The 20689-nt window shown below is 37.5% G+C and overlaps 1 pseudogene; it reads right to left on the bottom strand.

Moving 5' to 3' along the window:
* Positions 1–5287: 5287 nt before the first annotated feature.
* Positions 5288–20689, bottom strand: part of LOC143672580 (alpha-galactosidase A pseudogene) — a 41743-nt pseudogene continuing 26341 nt past the window's right edge.

Here is a 20689-nt window from a genome sequence, read left to right as displayed (position 1 = left end):
CTACATGTCCCCAACTAGTAACCTTTATAGAGTTATTTAAAGTCCTTGATTTATCATTAATTCACACATTTGCATTTTTAGACCATGTGGAAAGTACAATAAAATTACGATCAAAATATAGTAGTATTGAGTGAGTTACAAATATCATTACTATTGCCATAGGATCTTCATTTCTTAATTCAGCCTGATCTGTTGCCTAGTTCCATTAATTTCCTATTAATTATAATATGTTATAGAATGTATGCTGTCTGGAGTTCATTGAGCCTATTGAAGGTGTATATTCCTACTCTCATTGAAATTGGATATTGATCAACCATTACGTTTTTGAATTTTATTTCTTGCTCATTCTCTCTTTTCCTTCTTTGGGGGCTCCCAGAATGTAAATATTGTTATGGTTAAGAGTGTCTCATAGAACTGAAGAAGTTCTTTTAGTATTTATTCTATCAGCAGTCTAATGGTGATGTTTCCCTCTGCTTTTGACAACCTGGAATTTTGTAATCACTCATTTTTTTTGTATACTATATGGTTGAGTCATATTTCATTATTTTTCCATATGAGTGTTCCATTACTGTAGCACCTTTTGTTGAATTTTGTTTGTTTGTTTTGGAGGAAATGCATAGGCCAAGAATCAATTGCATGTCTCCCACAGGGCAGGAGAGAATTCTACCACTAAACTACCTTTGCACCCGCTATCATTCATTTTTGAAAGACAACTTTTCAAGATATAGAATTCTTTGTTGGAAAATTCTTTTGTTTCTAAATATAACATCATGTTGCCTCTTGACTTCCTGGTTTCCTATGAGAAAAACCCTTATCTTATTTAAGTTTCCTTGTGCCTGACACATTGCTTTTTTGTGGATTTCAGAATTCTCTCTCCAACTTTGAGATTTGACCAGTTAATTATAATATGTCATAGGATGTATGCTGTCTGGAGTTCATTGAGTTTATTGAATGTGCATATTCATAATTTCATTGAATTTAGGTGTTTATCGACCCTTATTTATTTGAATTTCATTTGTGGCTCATTGTCTTTTTTCTTCTTTGGGGACTCCCAGAATGTGAATATTTATATGATTGACTATGTCCCACATATCTCCTAGGTTCTGATCCATTTTAGTCATTTTTGTTTCTTTTTGAAGTTCAGACTAAATGATTTCACTTGTCTTACCTTCAGGTTCCCTTTCTTATGCATTTACTTTTTAAATCATATTGGGTGAAAAAGTGGAGTTATAGATAAATACACAATGATTATGGGAGTTTGTATCACTCATATATTTAACTTTACTGGACATATACATTTCTTGATATGAATTTTAATCACATAGGGATTTTTCCTTTCAATCTGAAGGACCCCCCTTTAACAATTTCTGAAGGAAATGTCAGTGATAAATTTCCTCAGTTTTTTGTTTGTGTATATCTGAATTTCTTCCTCAAAATTTTTAGAGTGATTTTTCAGAATATAGAATTCTTGGGTGATAGCTTTTCCCTTTCATCATATTACATGTCATTTAATTTCTAGCTTCTATGATTTCTGATGAGAAAATTCCTAGTTACCTCACCGAGAATCCCTAATTATCTTATAGAGAATCCTTTGCAAGTGACACTATTTATCTACAGAACTCTTAAGATTCTTCCTTTACCTTTTTCCTTTTTCTGTTTTAAAAGGAAATGAGGCATATGTAATGTATTTGTGGCTCAGGGGCAGAATTATTTCCTGCCATGCCAGAGACCCAGGTTCAATTCCCAGAGCCTGCCCATGTCAGAAAAAAAAAGATAAAAAAGGAAATAAGACATTTATTAAAATTATAACATATGAAATGTATCCATCATACATTTGAAGGCTCTTAAATTGACACTGGAAAAGAACAATTGCAATCCTAACTGCTGCAGGCAAACCCATGTTCACATTCAAAATAGAAAGAATGGGCTAATAATGAGTAGTCCACACTCTGTGGTTGTCTTTAGATACACAGGCCTGGTTGTCACACCTCATGTGCCAGCAGTAAGAAGTAACAGTAGGACCTGAGTATATATGGTAGAGCACTGCAGGAGAACCACTGGCTATATTACAGCAATATCCTGTGGTATGCTACATACAAGAAAGCCATGATCATAATAAACAGACTGATATTGGAATGATTTCTTTTCATGCATAATCCAGTATACTAAGGGATCTTGAAGTCAAAACAATTTTTTAAAAGAGAGGATCTCCAGGCATTTCAGTAATTATTTGTTAAGGCAAAACAATGTTAATTTCTCTGGACATCAATATTTTTCCATCCTATTCTCTTTGTAGAGTGTTTTCCAAGACAAATTCATCCACAAACCATACCATCCTTTCAAAGTACACAATCGATGACTTTTGGTATAATCACATATTTCTGCAATCATCACCAAAATTTGAGAACATTCTCATTGTTTCCAAAATTTTTTATTTCATTATACCCCCTTCATTAATGGATAGCTTTCATATAGTACCTTTGTTATAATTGAAAGAATTTTAATGTTAGTCTTTAGTTTGAATTAATTATATTTTCCCCTGTACCAGCTGTTCCAGTTTGTTAATGATGCTACAATGCAATACCCCAGGGAAGGTTGACTTTTATACAAGGGAACTTATTGGGGTATAAGTTAGAATTCTAAGACTGCAAAAGTGTCCAAATTAAAGCACCAACAAAAAGTAGCTTTTCTCAAGAAAGGCCAATTCTGGGGTTTCTCTCTCACATGGGGAGGCACATGATAATTCCTGCTGTCCTTCACTCTTGGCTCCTTTGTTCCAATAGCTTTCTCAGCAACTTATACATCTCCAGACACCTGTGTCTAGGTATCTACCCTTTGCTCTAACTACTTCTCAACAACTTCTTGTCTCCAGACATCTGTGTCTAGGTATCTGCCCTCAGCTCTAACTATTTCTCAGCAACTTCTTATCTCCAGACATCTGTGTCTAGGTATCTGCCCTCAGCTCTAACTATTTCTCTCTCCATGAGCTCTTTTAAGGATGCCAGTAAATTAATTAAGACCCATCTAGAATGGGCAGAGTTACATGTCCATGAATACCACCCTAAGGAATAGATCTGCCCCCACAAGAGTGGATGAAGATTAACAGGCATGGTTTCAAACCAGCACATCACCTTATTATTAACACCTTGCAATAATGATGTACTTTTATTCTAGTTCATGTAAGTATTTCCTTATATTTGTGCTATTTGCCACAATTATCATCCACCATTTCTTAACTATATTATGCAGTCCCATTTTTTATCCACTGGCTTTTTCTTCTAGTGAATACATGACCCAGATGTCCCCTTTCAGTCATTCCCACATTTAGCAATGTTAGTTACAGCCAAAACCTGTGCTCTAGATTTTACATCACATAGTTTGTTTATTGTCATTATTTTATATATGGCATACCATTTTTGTCTTTGGCTTATTTGCTCAATATGATGTCCTCAACATTCATCTATGTTGTTGTGTGCTGCAGGACTGTATTCATTCATACAGTTTATAATATCCTTTGTATATTTGCTATACTGCATGCTTATCAACTCATCGCTGACATATACTTGGGCTATTTCCATCTTTTAGTAATTGTGAATAATGCCACTGTGGAGATTGGTGTGCAAGTCTGTTCACTTCCCTGCTTTCAGTTCTTTTAAGTCTTATACACTTGGTAGCAGGATTACCACTATTCTATATTCCTACTAGTTGTGAAAATGTTCTTTATTTCTCTAAATCCTCTCCAACCTTTGTAGTCTTCTTTCTTTCTTACCTCTTTTTTGTTATGTCCATTCTAATAGTTATTAAATGATATCTCACTGTGGTTTTGATTAGTATTTCTCTAATAGCTAGTGAAGTTGATCATCTTTTCATGTACTTTTTAGCCTGTATATTTCCTCTGTGAACAAGTGTCTATTCAGGTCCAATCTTTTTTGTATGCTGTATGATGGAAGTCACATTTCATTGTTTTTCCATATGAGTAGCCCATTATTGCAGCACCATTTGTTGAATTTTGTTTTATTGTTTGCCTGTTTGTTTTTGGGGTAGAAGTGCATGGACTGGAAATAGAATCCAGGTCTCCCACATGGCAGGTGAGAATTCTATCACTGAATTACCCTTGCACTCCCTGAAGTAGCTTTTTATTAAAACTGAATAGGTGAACATTGCTTATTGTGACCTAGAGATTCATGGGCATCGTTCTCTAAAAATAATGAGCTCCATAGCTAAAGAAGGTGGCATAAGGATTTTTGTGCTAGTTTTGAGTTAACTAGGGTAGGAAGAACGGTAAGACTTAAGGATGGTGATCCCGTTAGGGAGAAAATGCATTGCTTTAGGAGGGGTAGAGTTTCTTTGCAAAATACAAAACTGGCCTTTTCCTGTTCTATTAAATGGCTTTTGCTCCAGTTCTAAGATTTTTATTTTGTTATGAAAATAAAATCTTCAGGTTATGGTACCTTATTTGTGACATTTGGTCTTTTGGGTAGGGAAATTTATACTTGATGGGTCTTTGAGGTATTCAACTCATTTTGGATTAAACTTGGTGTTGAGATAATAGTATTGAATATTGTGATCATTAATGGCATTGTCTAATCCTTTGGAGCTTTTATCACTTAAAAAACCAATAACTGTTGGTAGTTACGGAAAAGAGAGATCTGAAACTTAGGATAATAAAGGGAGATCATAAAGCATAGTGAATTTAGGGTGAAGCATTACCAGAAATGAAATAATCTGTCTCATATATTATTGCCACATTAAATATTATCTTCAATGAATTTAGCCCAGTTCTCTAGGCTAATATCTGTAAACAACTATACATAGATATTTTATTTGATAGTATAATTGTTATCTAATTTTATTGAAAATATAATGGTACTTCATATGTTGAGAAGGCATTTTCATAATTAATTGATTTTTATACTACTGTGTATTCAGGATGGGTGACATGTGTGCCTTTATTTTTTTGCTTGTGGGAGAAAAACAATTATAAAATGGTAGGTGGCTTGAAGACTTGACTATATGTTCTCAGGCAAGCCAATTTTAGGAAAAAGAATTAGTGAAATGATTCCTTTAAAATTAGCCATGCCTGCATAGCTCAGTTTGAAGATCACTGTATCATGTAACAAAGTTACACATGCCTGCTTGTATCTTAGGTCATAATGTATCTGCATCCTTCAAAGGAAGTTTTTTAAATAATAATTTGACTTGCTCCATCTAGCTGAAACAGAACAGTGCCTGAGATATTTACTTGAGTTCTTGTTTCTTTTTTTTTTTCATGGGTATGTAATGGGTATTAAACCCAGGTCCCTGGCATGGCAAGTGAGAACTCTATCTGCTGAGACATTATGGCCCACCCTAAAGTTTTTAAGATTGAAGTTCAGTTATAGAAGCCAAGATGTTTTTTAATCGTGAGGAGCTGAATGATGAGGCAGGCAGGATTGCAAACCATTCCTTGACCCTGGGAAGCAATTTAGATGGGGAGAGGATGAGGGTCCACTAATTTCCTGTAAGTTTACCACAGCAATAGCCCAGGCTAAGCCAGAGACATTTTGCTTAAAGCTATCTTCCTTTCAAAGCTGATACTCCTGCTTGCCCAAGGGGTCATAGTTGATGAAAATTACACCTTTATCTTTCAGTAGAGATTTGGCTGGGCTGATGTGTCTTAGGTCATTGGATTTGAGTAATGGAGTTTCCATGATAGAACAGAAAGCCATCTGAATTACCCGATAGTCCCAATTGAGGCCAGAGTTGCCAATTACTAACATACCAGCCCCCCATCCAACAACATTATCATGATCAGATTCATGTGTCAACTTGACCAGGTGGTGGTGCACATTCATCTGTTCAGGCAAGCACTGGCCTGTCTTTTGCCATGAGGACATTTCATGGACTTAAATCATGATTATGTTGACTTCATCCACAGCTGCTTGGGTTTGTCTTCTGCAATGGCTGGGGTTTAATCTAATCACTGGACAGCTTGTAAGGAGGACTCAGAAAGATAGTAATTCTTCCTGTTTCAAGCTGGTGAGCCTCTCCCATGGTTCTCATCCAGACCATTTGCTGGGGTCATCAAATTCACAGACTACCCTACAGACTTGGACCCTTACATTCCCATGGTTGTTCAATCAGCCTCTCCTGCTAGATTATTGAGGATGTTCATTGGTTGCCAACTTGCAGCCTGTCCTACAGATCCTGAACTCTACATTCCCACAGTTACATGAGACACATAAATTTTGCATCTATCTATATATCCTGCTGATTCTGTTTCTCTAGAGAACTCTGGCTAATATAGCTTGGTACCGGGAGTGGCTCTTAAGAAAGAGAATCTTAAAAATGGGTTTTTATGCCTGGTTTTCTATTCTGACAGGGCTCAAAGGCAGTAAGGACTATGTTTCACATAATCAGAATGATACTGCCAATCCGTGAGATGAGCTGGCAAAAAAGATAGTCAAAATATCACCATTGGATTCTTCTAATGCTTTTTGGGGTATGATATTTTTGACAACTTTTCAGGATTCTGCTGAAATAGAGGTACAGAGAAGTTGGTATGTTGTTGCTAGATATGCTCAATACATTAATGAGGGAAAAAGTTGTGCTGAATTCTTCAAATGAGGAAATTATGTGCCATATGACAGATGTAAATGTTTCTATGAGTGCCCTGAAGGAAAATCGTATTTCCTGTAGCTGCAGACTTGAGATCTCCAAAATCCAGACTCAGAATCTTATTGTTAGAGCAGCAACTTTGCAGGATAAACTGAAATCTCAATCTTGAATGGTGTCTGCTATTAAAGTGAGGGCATTGATTGGAAGGGAGTGGGATACTGAAAACTGAAATGATGACATATAGATTGAAAATGATGTCAATGGAGAGGGGTAAACCCTTGATCATGCTAAATCTTTTTTAGATAACCCTGTAATAGTCTGTCCTGAGGATATAGTTGCTCCATATCCAGCCTGCCTTGAGAAGTTGGCAACCCAACCTCCACCTGAAGGGATTAGCCCTTGAGTGATTAATCCTGCTTCACTAGATGAAACTGTAAATAAATGCCCTAAAGCAAATGGCTTGGAAAATACTTCTAATTATCTTCATGACCCAACCCTACCACCTCTCATTTCCTCCAGACCTAAAACTAGACTAAAGTCCCAAAGGGTCCCAAAATATGAGGTACAAAGTATCACCCATGAGAGGGTATGCTATTCCAAAGAACTGCATGAGTTTCCCCATTCATTTATGTAGATAGATATCATGGGAAATACATGCAAGGGTGTTGGATAATGGTGGGATGAATATAAAGCTGTATCAGGCTGAATTTATTGATATAGGCCCTCTAAGTAGAGATTCTGCATTCAATGTTTTAGGTAAAGGGATTAGAAAAGGCATTAACAGTTTGGATGGTTGGCTGAATCATGGATCAAAAGGGGGGTGACATTAACTGAGATTGAAATACCAGAACTGCCCTGATATAATGTAGATGAGGGGCTCCCAAGGCTTAGAGAGATTAGAATGTTAGAGTGGATTTATCATGGAAATCTTGCTCATACAACCTAGGAATGTCTGGGAGATGCACCTTTTACCAGAATAGTGGGAAACAAATTTGTGAAACTAGCTCTATCATCTGTGAAGAGCTCTGTAATTGCCATTCTCTGTAAATCAAATATTATTGTAGGAACTTCTATCACTGAGCTGGAATCCTTAAACACGATGGCGATGATTGGATCCCAAGTTGGCAGAATCCAGATGGCAGCACTTAATTGCCAAAGACAAGGTGGACATGGCTGTCATAATGAACAGTAGACTCAAAGCAGGAATCAAAACAATCTGTCTTGCAGAGTTCTGATGTTGGCTAGTAGATTATGTCATGCCTAGAAGTATAATAGATGGGCGGTCTACTAAATTCTTGTCTGACCTATATAAGCAAAAGAGCTATAGGTCAAGTGAACAGAAGTACAACTTAAATTACAAAAACAGAGAGTCAAATCTCCTTAATAAATTTCCAGGCTTGAAACACTTTACAGACCTAGAGCCCCTTGAAAGGAGTGTGACCAGGTCCCTTTTGGGAAGGATGCTATTATACTGCCACAAATTTATACTGTTACTCTTCCTCCAAGCCTTCCCTAATGAAACCAATGACCTTTTACCATGGTAACTATGCACTGGGGAAAATGAAATGATCATATATTTCAGGGGTTGTAAGACACTGGTTCAGAAGTGACATTAATTCTAGGGAACCCAAAATGTCACTTTGGTCCACCACTCAGAATGGGGTTTATGGAGATTAGGTGATTGATGGAGTTTTAGCTAAGATCCATCTCACAGTGGGTCCAGTAAGTCCCTGGACACTTCTGTAGTTTTTTCCCCTTTTCCAGTAGGCATAATTGGAACAGAGATACTGAGCAACAGGCAGAACACTTTGGCTCTCTAACTTATGAAATGAGGGATAGTATGGTAGGAAAGCCCAAGTGGAAGACACTAGACTGCATCTACCTAACAGAATGGTATATCAGAATCAATACCAGATTTCTGGAGGGATTGAAGAGGTTAGTGCCACACAAGGATTTGAAGTATGCAGGGATGGTGATTCCCACCACATCCCCATTAAACTTTCCTATTTGGCCTGTGCAGAAAACAGATAAGATTGGAGGATCACAGTGGATTATTGTAAGCTCAACCAGGTGGTAACTCCAATTGCAGCTGCTGTTCTGGATGTGCTGTCATTGCTTGAACAAATCAATATATCCCCTGATACTTGAGATGCAGCTATTGATCTGGCAAATGTTTTTTTCCCAATGGCTGCTAGTAAGGAGCACCAGAAACAGTTAGATTTCAGCTGGCCAGGTCAGCAATATACTTTCACTGTCATACCTAAGGGATGTATCAACTATCTAGCCCTATGTCATAATCTAGTCTACAGGGACCTGATAATTTCTCCTTCCTATGAGACACCACATTGGTCTGTTATATTAATAATGTCGTGTTGATTGGACCCAGTGAGCAAGAAGTAAAAAATTCTCTAGACCTATGTGTGTCAGAGGAGGGAAGATAAATCCAACAAAATACAGAGGCCTTCTACCTCAGTGAAATTTCTATGTACCCAGAGGAGTTGGGCATGTTAGATATCCCTTCTAAGGTGCAGGATAAATGGCTGTATCTGGCCCCTCCTAAGTTCAAAAAGAGGTACAAATCCTACATGGTCTCTTTGGGTTATGATGGTAACAGAATTTTCATTTGGGTGTGTTACTCTGGCCCATTTATTGAGTGACCAGAAAAGCAGTTAATTTTGAGCGGGAACCTGAACAATAGGAGGTTCTGAAAAAGCTCCAGGCTGCTGAACAAGCTGCTCTGCCACTTAGATGATATGATCCTGCAGACCAAAGGTGCTGGAAGTGTCAATGGCAAATAGGGATACTGTCATAACCCTTTGGCAGGTCCCTATATGAGGTCACAATGCAGACACTTAGGATATTGAAGCAAAACCTTATCAATCACTGCAGATAACTACTTGACTTTTAAGAAACAGCTTTTGGTCTGCTACTGGGCCTTAGTAGAGACTGAATGCTTAACCATGGGCGACCAAGTTATCATGAGCTGAGTGTTGTCTGACCCACCAAGCAATTAAATTGAGTATGTGCAGCAGCACACCATCAAAAAATGGAAATGGTACAAATGAAATAGGGCTAGTGCAGATTCTGAAGGCAGATGTAAGTTGCATGAGGAAGTGTCCCAAATGCCCATGGTTTGCACTCCTGCCACATTACCTTCTCTTTCCCAGATGAGAAATAGGACTTATTGGGGAGTTCTTCACAGTGATTTGACTGAGGAAAAGAAAACTCAGGCCTGGTTTACAGGTGGTTCTGGATGATGTTCAGGTACCACTTGAAAGTATACAGGTGAAGTACTACAACCATTTCCAGGATGTCCCTAAAGGACAATGGTGAGGGGAAATCCTTCCAGTGGGCATAACTTTGAGCAGTGTACCTGGTTCTTCCTTACTCATGGGCTGTTGCTATTGGTTTGGCTGGATGTTAGAGACTTGGAAAGAACATGATTGGAAGATTAGAAGCAAAGACGTCTGGGGAAAAAGAATGTGGATAAGACCTTTCTGAGTGGGCTAAAAATCTGAAAATATTTGTGTCCCATGTGAATGCACATCAGAGGGTGAATTCAGCAGAGGAAAGTTTAATAATTAAATGGATAAGATGACTGTCTGGGGATACCCATTAGCCTCTACCCCCAGCAACCCCAGTTATTGCCCAGTGGGCTCATTGTCATGGATGCAGGCTATGCATGGGGTCAGCAACATAGACTTCCATTCACCAAGGTTGACTTGGCTACAGTTACTGCTGAGTTTCCAATCTGCCAGCAGCAGAGACCCATAGTCTGTCCCCAATAGGGCACCATTCCCTGAGGTGGCCAGTCAGCTACATGGTGGGATGTTGATTATATTGAACCACTCCCATAAGAGAACAGGAAGGAATTTGTTCTAACTGGAATGGACACATAAGCTGGTTATCAGTTTGCTTTCACTGCATGCAGTTCTTCTACCAAAACAACCATTCATGGGCTTACAGAATGCCTTATCCATCATCATCATATCCCACACAGAATTGCTTCTGATCAAGGAACTCACTTCACAGCAAATGAGGTCCAGAAATGGACATGCAAGGCTGGGGTGTGTTCTCCAGGAGGCTGTGTATGCATTGAATCAGTGTCCACTGTATGGTGCTGTTTCTCCCGTAGCCAGAATCAATGGGTCCAGGAACCAAGGGGTGTAAATGAGAGTTGCATCACTTACTATTACCCCTAGCAATCCATTAAGAAAATTTTTGCTTCTTGTCCCTGAAACCTTGAGTTCTGCTGCTCTACAGGCTTTAGTTTCAGAAGAAGAGTGCTTCCTCCAGGAGAAACATCAATGCTTTCATTGAACTGGAATCTAAGACTGCTACCTGGTCACTTTGGTCTACTTGTGTCCGTGGATCAACATGCTTAGAAGGGGATTACTTTACTAGCTGGGGTAATGACACTGGCTGTCAGGGGGAAATAAGACTGCAGCTGCACAATTGAGGTAAAGAAGAGTTTTCCTGCAATATAGGAGATCCCATAGGGTGTCTCTTAGTACTACCATGCCCATGACTAAAATCAGTGGAAAACTGCAACAACCCAATCCAGGCAGGACTATCAATGGCTCTGAGATCTAAGAAATGAAGGTTTGGCCTCTCCACCAGGCAAAGAACCATGGCCAACTGAAGTGCTTGCAGAGGGTAAAGGGGACAGGGAATGGGTAGTGGAAGAAGGTTGTGATACATATGAACTAAGACCACGTGATAATTTATAGAAATGCGGAGTATAATGCTGTTTATTCATTTTATAGCACTTATGTTGTAAGATGTCAATTTTGAGTGAGTATTACCTAAAGATTTGCACCTCATTCTGCACAGATTTAATGCATTTATGTTTGTACATGGGACAGTTGAGTATTGCGAGGTGAGGAAAAAATGTGTCTATTATTTTTCTCTATTTAGAGATGAAATATGACTTAAGGTGATGTGTATGGCTGCCAAATTGACAAAAGATGGACTGTCATGGTCATGTTCATGTGTCAATTTGGTGGTGCCCAATCAATTGGTCAAGCAAGCACTGGCCTGTCTATTGCCATGAAGGCATAACATGAACTTAAATGATGATTATATTGACTGTATCCACAGCTGATTACATTTGTAGTCAATTATAGGGAGTGTCTTCTGCAATGAGTGATGTTTAACCTAAACACTGGAAGGCTTTTAAGAAGGATTCACAAGAGACAATCACTCTTCCTGCTTCAGCTGGTAAGCCTCTTCTGTGGAGTTCATCCAGACCCTCTGTTTGGAGTCATCAGTTTCACAGCCTGCCCTACTGTCCTTGGAGTCCATGGATAATGATAAATCATCTTATCCATTTAATTATTAAACTTTCCTCTGCTGAATTAACCCTCTGATGTGCATTCACATGGGACACAAATATTTTTCACATTTTTAGCCCACTCAGAAAGGTCTTATCCACATACTTTTTCCCCAGACTTCTTTGCTTCTAATCTTCCAATCATGTTCTTTCCAAGTCTCTTCAACCATTCTCATGGTTGCCCAGCCAGCCTCTTCTGAGGCATTGATGATGACATTAATCAGTTGCCAGCTTGTGGATCAACCTACATATCCTGGACTCTGCATTCTTATGGTTACATGAGAAACATTTAATAAATTTTGCATCTATGGATATCTACTACTGATTCTGTTTCTCTAGAGTCTCCTAGCTAATACAAACATCAACAATGTTCTCCTGGTTAGAAGATGTCCAATCCAAAGTGGTCTTTCTACTTTGCTGGGAATAAACAATGTCACTAAAATTTCTCCAGTGATTGCAGTACTACCAGATTTCTCTGTAATTGGGCTTATGAGACTGCCTTATATAAAGCAACCTTTCACAGGAGTACACAGCACTTTGACTAGTCTTGTTCAGGGACAAGTGTATGTATTTAGAACCATCTGCCAAATGTTTCAAACTGTCACTGTAACAACTATCAAATTTTAGTAGATCTAGTTCCTAGTCAGCAAAGGTCTTGGCATCAATATTGTGGTATCCAAAATTCCCAGGGAAGCCTGCACAGGTGTGATTTCCTACATCTCCTAAAATCCTAGATTCAGTCTTTTGCTATAGGCATAGTTAGCCAGGCAAATATCCAAACAGGGAAGCACTTAGGATTTTCCTGAAGTTTGCCTTTGAATCTCACTTGGGAGCCATTCAACAGTCATTAATGGAGTAGCTGCAATCTGCATACTTCCAGCCATCAGATACCATGAGATCTGTCATTTGCATGAAGAGCTGCTTACTGATAAAGGAATTTGCCTCTTCCTGGCAGTCAATGTCGTTCAAGATGCAATCGCAATGCAGCCAGTTCATGGAAGAGGTTACATCAGGCCATTGTGCAGAGCCCTGGTCCTGCCAATGTTCCAGAAAACCAAGGTCGGGACTCTAAGAGAAAGTACATGGTCCAGCCATGAGGTCCTGCTCATTATTCTCCAATTTCATTTGTTTCTTCTCCAATCTGTGTTATTTATTTCTTTCTGCTGGCTTTGGTATTAGTTTGCTGCTCTTTTTCTAATTTACTCAAGTATATAATTAGGTCTGTTTAAGCTCTTCCTTTTATCATTTGAAATTATTTTGTTAGTGGTGAGAATGACAATTTCTCACCTGTTCAATGAAAATCTGTAGAATAATTGCTTTTATTGTGAGATCAAGTATATGGAGGATGACTAGGGAAAAAAAGAAAAATCTTATATAGTATAACTTCAGTATGGAGCTATAAAGTATATTTAGCCTAAACGTATAGGTGATAGATTGTAAACTTGAAAGATAAGTAAATGGCTTGACCAATCTCACAATTTTCATGGGGACACCAAGAATGGAGGACAAGTATTAACAGTCAATTCATAGTGTCCACCACCCTTCAATTTCTCTGTATTTGGTATTCATTAATATTGAACAGATTTTTAACAATTGAAAAATCTGCAAATAAAGAATATTAAGGACTGCAATAATAGATTCTAAATTCTTATGAAACCATTCTTAAAATTTTAGACATTTCTTAATTTCTTACAACAGGTTTGGTATGACAAAATTAACCATTTAACAACATAGATCATTACAATTTTTTAAAATTTATTTATTAATTTAAAAAGTTTAACAAATGAACTAAAATATTAGCATATATAATCAGTAATTCACAATATCATCACTTAGTTGCATATTTATCATTTCTTAGAACATTTGCATCAACTCAGAAAAAGAAATAAAAAGACAACAGAAAAAGAAATAAAATGAAAACAGAAAAAGAAACATTATACATACCATACCCCTTACCCCTCACTTTCATTAGCATTTCAAACTAAATTTATTTTAACATTTGTTCCCCCTATTATTTACTTTTATTCCATATGTTCTACTCATCTGTTGACAAGGTAGAAAAAAGAAGTTACATTGTGAAAGCTATGTCATTTTTCAATAACCCTCAAGAAACATGGCTACTGGAACACAGCTCTACATTTTCAGGCAGTTCCCTCCAGCCTTTCCATTACATCTTGAATAACAAGGTGATATCTACTTAATGCATAAGAATAACCCTCAGCATAACCTCTTGACTCTGTTTGGAATCTCTCAGCCATTGACACTTTGTCTCAGTGCATTCTTCCCCCTTTTGGTTGAGAACGTTTTCTCAATCCCTTGATTCTGAGTCTCAGCTCATTCCAGGATCTCTGTCCCACGTTGCCAGAAAGGTCCACACCCCTGGGAGTCATGTCCCATACAGAGAGGGGGAGGGCGGTGAGACTGCTCGTCATGTTGGCTGGAGAGAGGCCACATCTGAGCAACAAAAGAGGCTCTCTTGGGGGTGACATTTAGGCCTGAATTTTAAGTAGACTTGACCTATCCTTTGTGGGGTTAAGTTTTATATGAACAAACCCCAAGACTGGGGGCTCAGCCTATAGCTTTGGTTGTCCACACTGCTTGTGAGACTATTAAGAATTCAACTTGGAGAAGTTGAATTTCTCCCTGTTCTCACCATTCCCTGAAGGGGACTTTGCAAATACTTTTCCACACACTGATTGAATCACTCTGGGATTCATTGGGGCATCACTCTGGACAAACCAACAAAATCTCGTGTCCTATCTGAGATTCCAAGTACTTATGGTGTTCAATCAAACTATCTACATAAGTTATATTAGGAAATGCATTAGTCAAATTATAAATTTGTAGCGAATAAACATTTTTTCTTTAGTCTCACACAAAAGGTGAGATTTTAAATATTAATTACCATCTATTTATACCCTGCAATAATGACATTCCTTTGTTCTTCCTCATGCAAAAACATTTTCAAAATCTGTATGTGTAGTCACTATTATTATACACTATGACATTCCTAGCTTATACTACCTCAATCTTTATTGTCTATCTTTCTTTCTGAATTCATTTATGCCCCCAACCTTCCTCCCTCTATCATTCTGACATGTAGCTTCATTCAGTGTTTTAACATAATTGTATTACAGTTAGGTAGTATTGTGCTGTCCATTTCTGAGTTTTTACATTCAGGTCTGTTGCACAATCTGTATTGCTTCAGTTCCAATTGCCCAATATCTAATTCTATCTCCTGATGGTCTCGGTTACCAATGACATATTCCAAGTTTATTCACTAAGGGCAGTTCATATCAGTGAGACCACACAGTATTTGTCCTTTTTTGGCTAATCTCACTCAGCATAATGTTCTCAAGGTCCATCCATGTTGTTACATACTTCATAACTTTCTTCCAACTTACAGCTGCATAATATTCCATTGTATGTATACACCACAGTTTGTGTAGCCACTCATCTGTTGATGGACATTTTGGCTGTTTCCATCTCTTTCCACTTGTAAATAATGCTGCTATAAACATTGGTGTGCAAATGTCTGTTGTGTTTTTGCCCTTATGTCCTTTTAGTAGATACAGCAATGGTATTGTGGGGTTATATGGTAATTTTATATTCAGCTTCTTGAGGAAACACCAAATTTTCTTCCACAGTGGTTGTGCCATTTGACATTCCCACCAACAGTGAATAAGTGTGATTCTTTCTCCATATCCTCCCCAGCACTTGTCATTTTCTGTTTTGTTGATAATGGTCATTCTTGTGGGTGGGAGATGATATCTCATTGCGGTTTTGATTTGCATTTCTCTAATGGCCAGGGAAGTTGAGCATCTCTTCATGTGCCTTTTGGACATTTGTATTTCCTCTTATGAGAAGTGCCTGTTCAAGTCTTCTGCCCATTTTGTAATTGGATTTGATGTCTTTTTGTTGTTGAGTTGAACAATCTCTTTATAAATTCTGGACACTAGACCTTTATCTATGCATCGTTTCCAAAGATTGCCTCCCATTGTGTAGGCTATCTTTTTACTTTCTTCATGAAGTTCTTTGATGCACAAAAGTGCTTAATTTTGAGGAGTTCTCATTTCTTTCTTTCTTCAGTGCTCTTGCTTTGGGTGTAAGTTCTATAAAACCACCTCCAAGCGTCAGATTTATAAGATATTTCCCTACATTTTCTCTAACTATTTCATAACTGTTTTATGGTCTTAGACTTAATATTTAGGCCTTTGATCCATTTTGAGTTAACTTTTGTATAGGGTGTGAGATATGGGTCCTCTTTCATTCTTTTGCATATGGATATCTAGTTCTCTAGGCACCATTTATTGAAGAGACTGTTCTGTCCCAGGTGAGTTGACTTGACTGCCTTATCAAAGATCAATTGTCCATAGATCAGAGGTTCTATATCTGAACACTCTATTCAGTTCCATTGTTCAAGATATCTGTCTTTATGCCAATACCACACTGTTTTGACCACTGTAGCATCATAATATGCCATAAAGTCAGGCAGTGTTAGACCTCCAATTTAATTTTTTCTCCTCAGGATACTTTTAACTATTCAGGACAACCCGTCCTTCCAGCTAAATATCCTTATTGGTTTTTCTATTTCTGAAAAGTAAGTTGTTGCGATTTTCATTGGTTTTGCATTGAATCTGTAAATCATTTTAGGTAGAACTGACATCTTAACTATATTTAATCTTACAATCCATGAACACAGTATGCCCTTCCATTTATTAAGATCTTCTGTGATTTCTTATAACAATTTCTTGTAGTTTTCTTTGTATAGGTCTTTTATCTCTTTATTTGAATTTATTCCTAAATATTTTGCTCTTTTGGTTGCAATTGTAAATGGAATTTGTTTCTTGATTTCCCTCTCAGATTGTTCATTACAAGTGTATAGAAACACACAGATTTTTGAGTGTTGATCTTTTACCATGCAACTTTGCTGTACTCATTTGTTAGCTCTAGTAGTTTTGCTGTGGATTTTTCATGGTTTTCAACATATAGTATCATATCATCTACAAACACTGAGAGTTTTACTTCTTCCTTTCCAATTTTGATGTCTTGTATTTCTTTTTCTTGTCTAATTGCTCTGGCTAGAACTTCCAACACAATATTGAATAACAGTGGTGATAGCAGACATCCTTGTCTTCTTCCTGATCTTAAGGGGAAAGTTTTCAGTTTTTTCCCATTGAGGATGATATTGGCTGTGGGTTTTTCATATATTCTCTTTATCATTTTAAGAAAGTTCCCTTGTATTCCTATCCTTTGAAGTGTTTTCAACAGGAAAGGATGTTGAATTTTGTCACATGCCTTTTCTGCATCAATTAAGATGATCATGTGATTTTTCTACTTTGATTTGTTGAGATGGTGTATTACATTAATTGATTTTCTTATGTTGAACCATCCTTGCATATCTGGGATGAATCCTACTTGGTTATGATGTATAATTCTTTTAATGTGTTGCTGGAATCAACTTGCTAGAGTTTTTATTGAGGATTTTTACATCTATATTCATTAGAGAGATTGGTCTGTAGTTTTCTTTTTTTTAAATAATATCCATGTCTGACTTTGGTATGAGGGTGATTTTGGTTTCATAGAATGAATTAGGTAGCTTTTCCTCCTCTTCAATTTTTTTGAAGAATTTGAGCAGGATTGGTATGAACTCTTTCTGGAATGTTTAGTAGAATTCACATGTGAAGCCATCTGGTCCTAGATTTTCTTTTTGGGAAGCTTTTCAATGACTGATTCAATTTCCTTACTTGTGATTGGTTTGTTGAGGTCGTCTATTTCTTCTCGAGTCAGAGTTGGCAGTTCATGTTTTTCTAGGAAGTTGTCCATTCCATCTACATTTTTGTATTTACTAGCATAAGGTTGTTCATAGTTTCCTGTCATTACTTCCTTTATTTCTGTGGGGTCGGTCAGTAGTTATGTCTCTTCTTCTATTTCAGATCCTGTTTATTTGCATCTCTCTCTTCTTTTTTTTTTTTTTTTGTCAATCTTGCTAAGGGCCATCAATCTTTTTGATTTTCTCATACAGCCAGCTTCTAGTTTTGTTGATTTTCTCAATTGTTTTCATGTTCTCAATTTCATTTATTTCTGCTCTAATCTTTGTTATTTCTTTCCTTTTGCTTGCTTTGGGGTTAGTTTACTGTTCTTTCTCTAGTTCTTCCCAGTGGCCAGTTAAGTGCTCGATTTTTGTCCCTTCTTCGTTTTGAAACAGGTATTTAGGGCAATAAATTTCCCTCTTAGTGTTGCCTTTGCTGTGTCCCATAAGTTTTGATATGTTGTGTTTTCATTTTCATTTGCCTCAAGATATTTACTGATTTCTCTTGCAATTTCTTCCTTGACCCACTGGTTGTTTAAGAGTGTGTTGCTGAGCCTCCACATATTTGTGAATTTTCTGGTACTCTGCTATTTTTGATTTCCAACTTCATTCTTTTGTGATCTGAGAAAGTGTTTTTTATAATTTCAGTCTTTTTAAATGTATTGAGACTTGCTTTGTGACCCAGCATATGCTCTATCCTTGAGAATGATCAATGGGCACTTGACAAAACGGGTATCCTGCTGTTGTGGGTGAAATGTTCTATAAAGGTCTGTTAAGCCTAGCTCATTTATTGTATTATTCAAATTCTCTTTTTCTTTATTGATCCTTTACCTAGATGTTCTGTCAGTTAATGAGAGTGTGGAATTTAAGTCTCCAACTATTATGGTAGATGTGTCTATTTCTCGTTTCAATGTTTTCAGTGTTTGCCACATGTATTTCGGAGCATTCTGGTCAGTGCATAACATTTATGATTTTTATGTCTTCATGCTGAAATGTTCCTTTTATTAGTACATAGTATCCTTCTTTGTCTCTTTTTAACTGTTTTATATTTGAAGTCTAATTTGTTGGATATTAGAATAGCTACTCCTGCTCTTTTCTGATTGTTATTTGCATGAAATATTTTTTGCAACCTTTCACTTCCAACCTATGTTTATCCTGTGTCTAAAATGTGTTTCCTGTGGACAGCATATAGAAGGATCCTGTTTTTTAATCCATTCTGCCAGTCTATGTCTTTTGATTGGGGAGTTCAATCCATTAACATTTAGTGTTATTACTGTATGGGCAGTACTTTCTTCTACCATTTTGCTTTTTAGATTTTATATGTCATATCTAATTTTCCTTCTTTTTACCTTTACTCATAGTCTTCCTTTCTACTCTCTTCTCCACACCTCTCTCTTTTCTGTCTTTTCATATCTGTCTCTAGTGCTCTATTTAGTATTTCTTGCAGAGTTGTTCCCTAGGTAACAAATTCTCTCATTGATTTTTTTGTCTGAGAATGTTTTAATTTCCCCCTCATTCTTGAGGGACAATTTTGCTGAATACAGAATTCTTGGCTGGCAGTTTTTATCTTTTAGTAATTTAAATATATCATTCCACTGTCTTCTTGCCTCCATGGTTTCTGCTGAGAAATCTACACATAGTCTTATTGGTTTCCCTTGTATGTGATGGACTGTTTTTCTCTTGCATTTTTCAAGATTCTCTCTTTCTGTTTGACTTCTAACATTCTGATTAGTAAGTGTCTTGGAGTACATCTATTTGGATCTATTCTCTTTGGGGTATGCTGCACTTCTTGGATCTGTAATTTTAAGTCTTTCATAAGAGTTGGGAAATTGTCAGTGATAGTTTCCTCCATTAGTTTTTCTCCTCCTTTTCCCTTCTCTTCACCTTCTGGGACACCCACAACACGTGTATTTGTGCACTTCATACTATCATTCAATTCCCTGAGTCTGTGCTTATATTTTTCCATTTTTTTCCCTACAGTTTCTGTTTCTTGTCAGGTTTCAGATGTTCCATCCTCCAGTTCACTAATTCTATTTTCTGCCTCTCGAAATCTACCACTGTAAGTTTCCATCGGTTTTTTCATCTCTTCTACTGTGCCTTTCATGCCCATAAGTTCTGTGATTTGGTTTTTCAGACTTTCCATTTCTTCTTTTCATTAATTCCTTGCCCTATTTATATCCTCCCTCAATTCATTGTTTTGTTTTTTGATGAGGTTCTCCATGCCTGTTCATATATAATGAATTAATTGTTTCAGCTCCTGTATCTCATTTGAGTTATTGGTTTGTTCCTTTGATTGGACCATATCTTCAATTTTCCTGGTGTGATTTGTTATTTTTTGCTGGTGTCTAGACATTTAATTACCTAATTAGTTTATTCTGGAGATTGATTTCACTTCCTTTACCTAGGGTTTTCTTACTGGATGAATTTGTTGTCTATCTGCTCTTTGACATTCAGTTCAGTTTATTCTGAACCTCTAGCTTAGGTTTTGTTTAACAGGGGAGAATTTTTCAGTTCTTGTGTTCTTGTTTCTTGCCCTGCGTGTATGGTGCCTTTCCCCCATCACCCTTAGGAGGGTCTGCGTAGGTATTACAGATTACAGATTACAGCCAGATTTCCCCAGGCCAAACTGGCCTCCTATCAGGAGGAAAGATTCACCTGCATCAGTTTTCCCTGAGGGTGAGACCCAGCAGGTAGAAAGGCTTTCCTGTGAAGTCTCAGGACTCTGTTTTTCTTGTTCTGCCCAGTATGTGGCACTTGTCTGTCTGCATGTTCCAGCAGCCTAAGATGATGTTGTACCTTTAACTTTGGTGGACTCTCCCTGCTGAGGGCATGGTGGAAACAGAGGAGAGGTTGTAGGCTGGTTTTAATGGCTTCAAATTACCAAGCCCTGCTGTCTGAGTTCCTTAAGGGAGGGATTCCACCTGAGTTGGGCTTCACCCCTTCCCTGG

The sequence above is a fragment of the Tamandua tetradactyla genome, chromosome Y (assembly GCF_023851605.1).
Source record: "Tamandua tetradactyla isolate mTamTet1 chromosome Y, mTamTet1.pri, whole genome shotgun sequence".
NCBI lineage: Eukaryota > Metazoa > Chordata > Mammalia > Pilosa > Myrmecophagidae > Tamandua > Tamandua tetradactyla.
The sequence above is the reverse complement of the archived record's forward strand: the minus strand, read 5'-3'. Positions and strand labels throughout refer to the sequence as shown.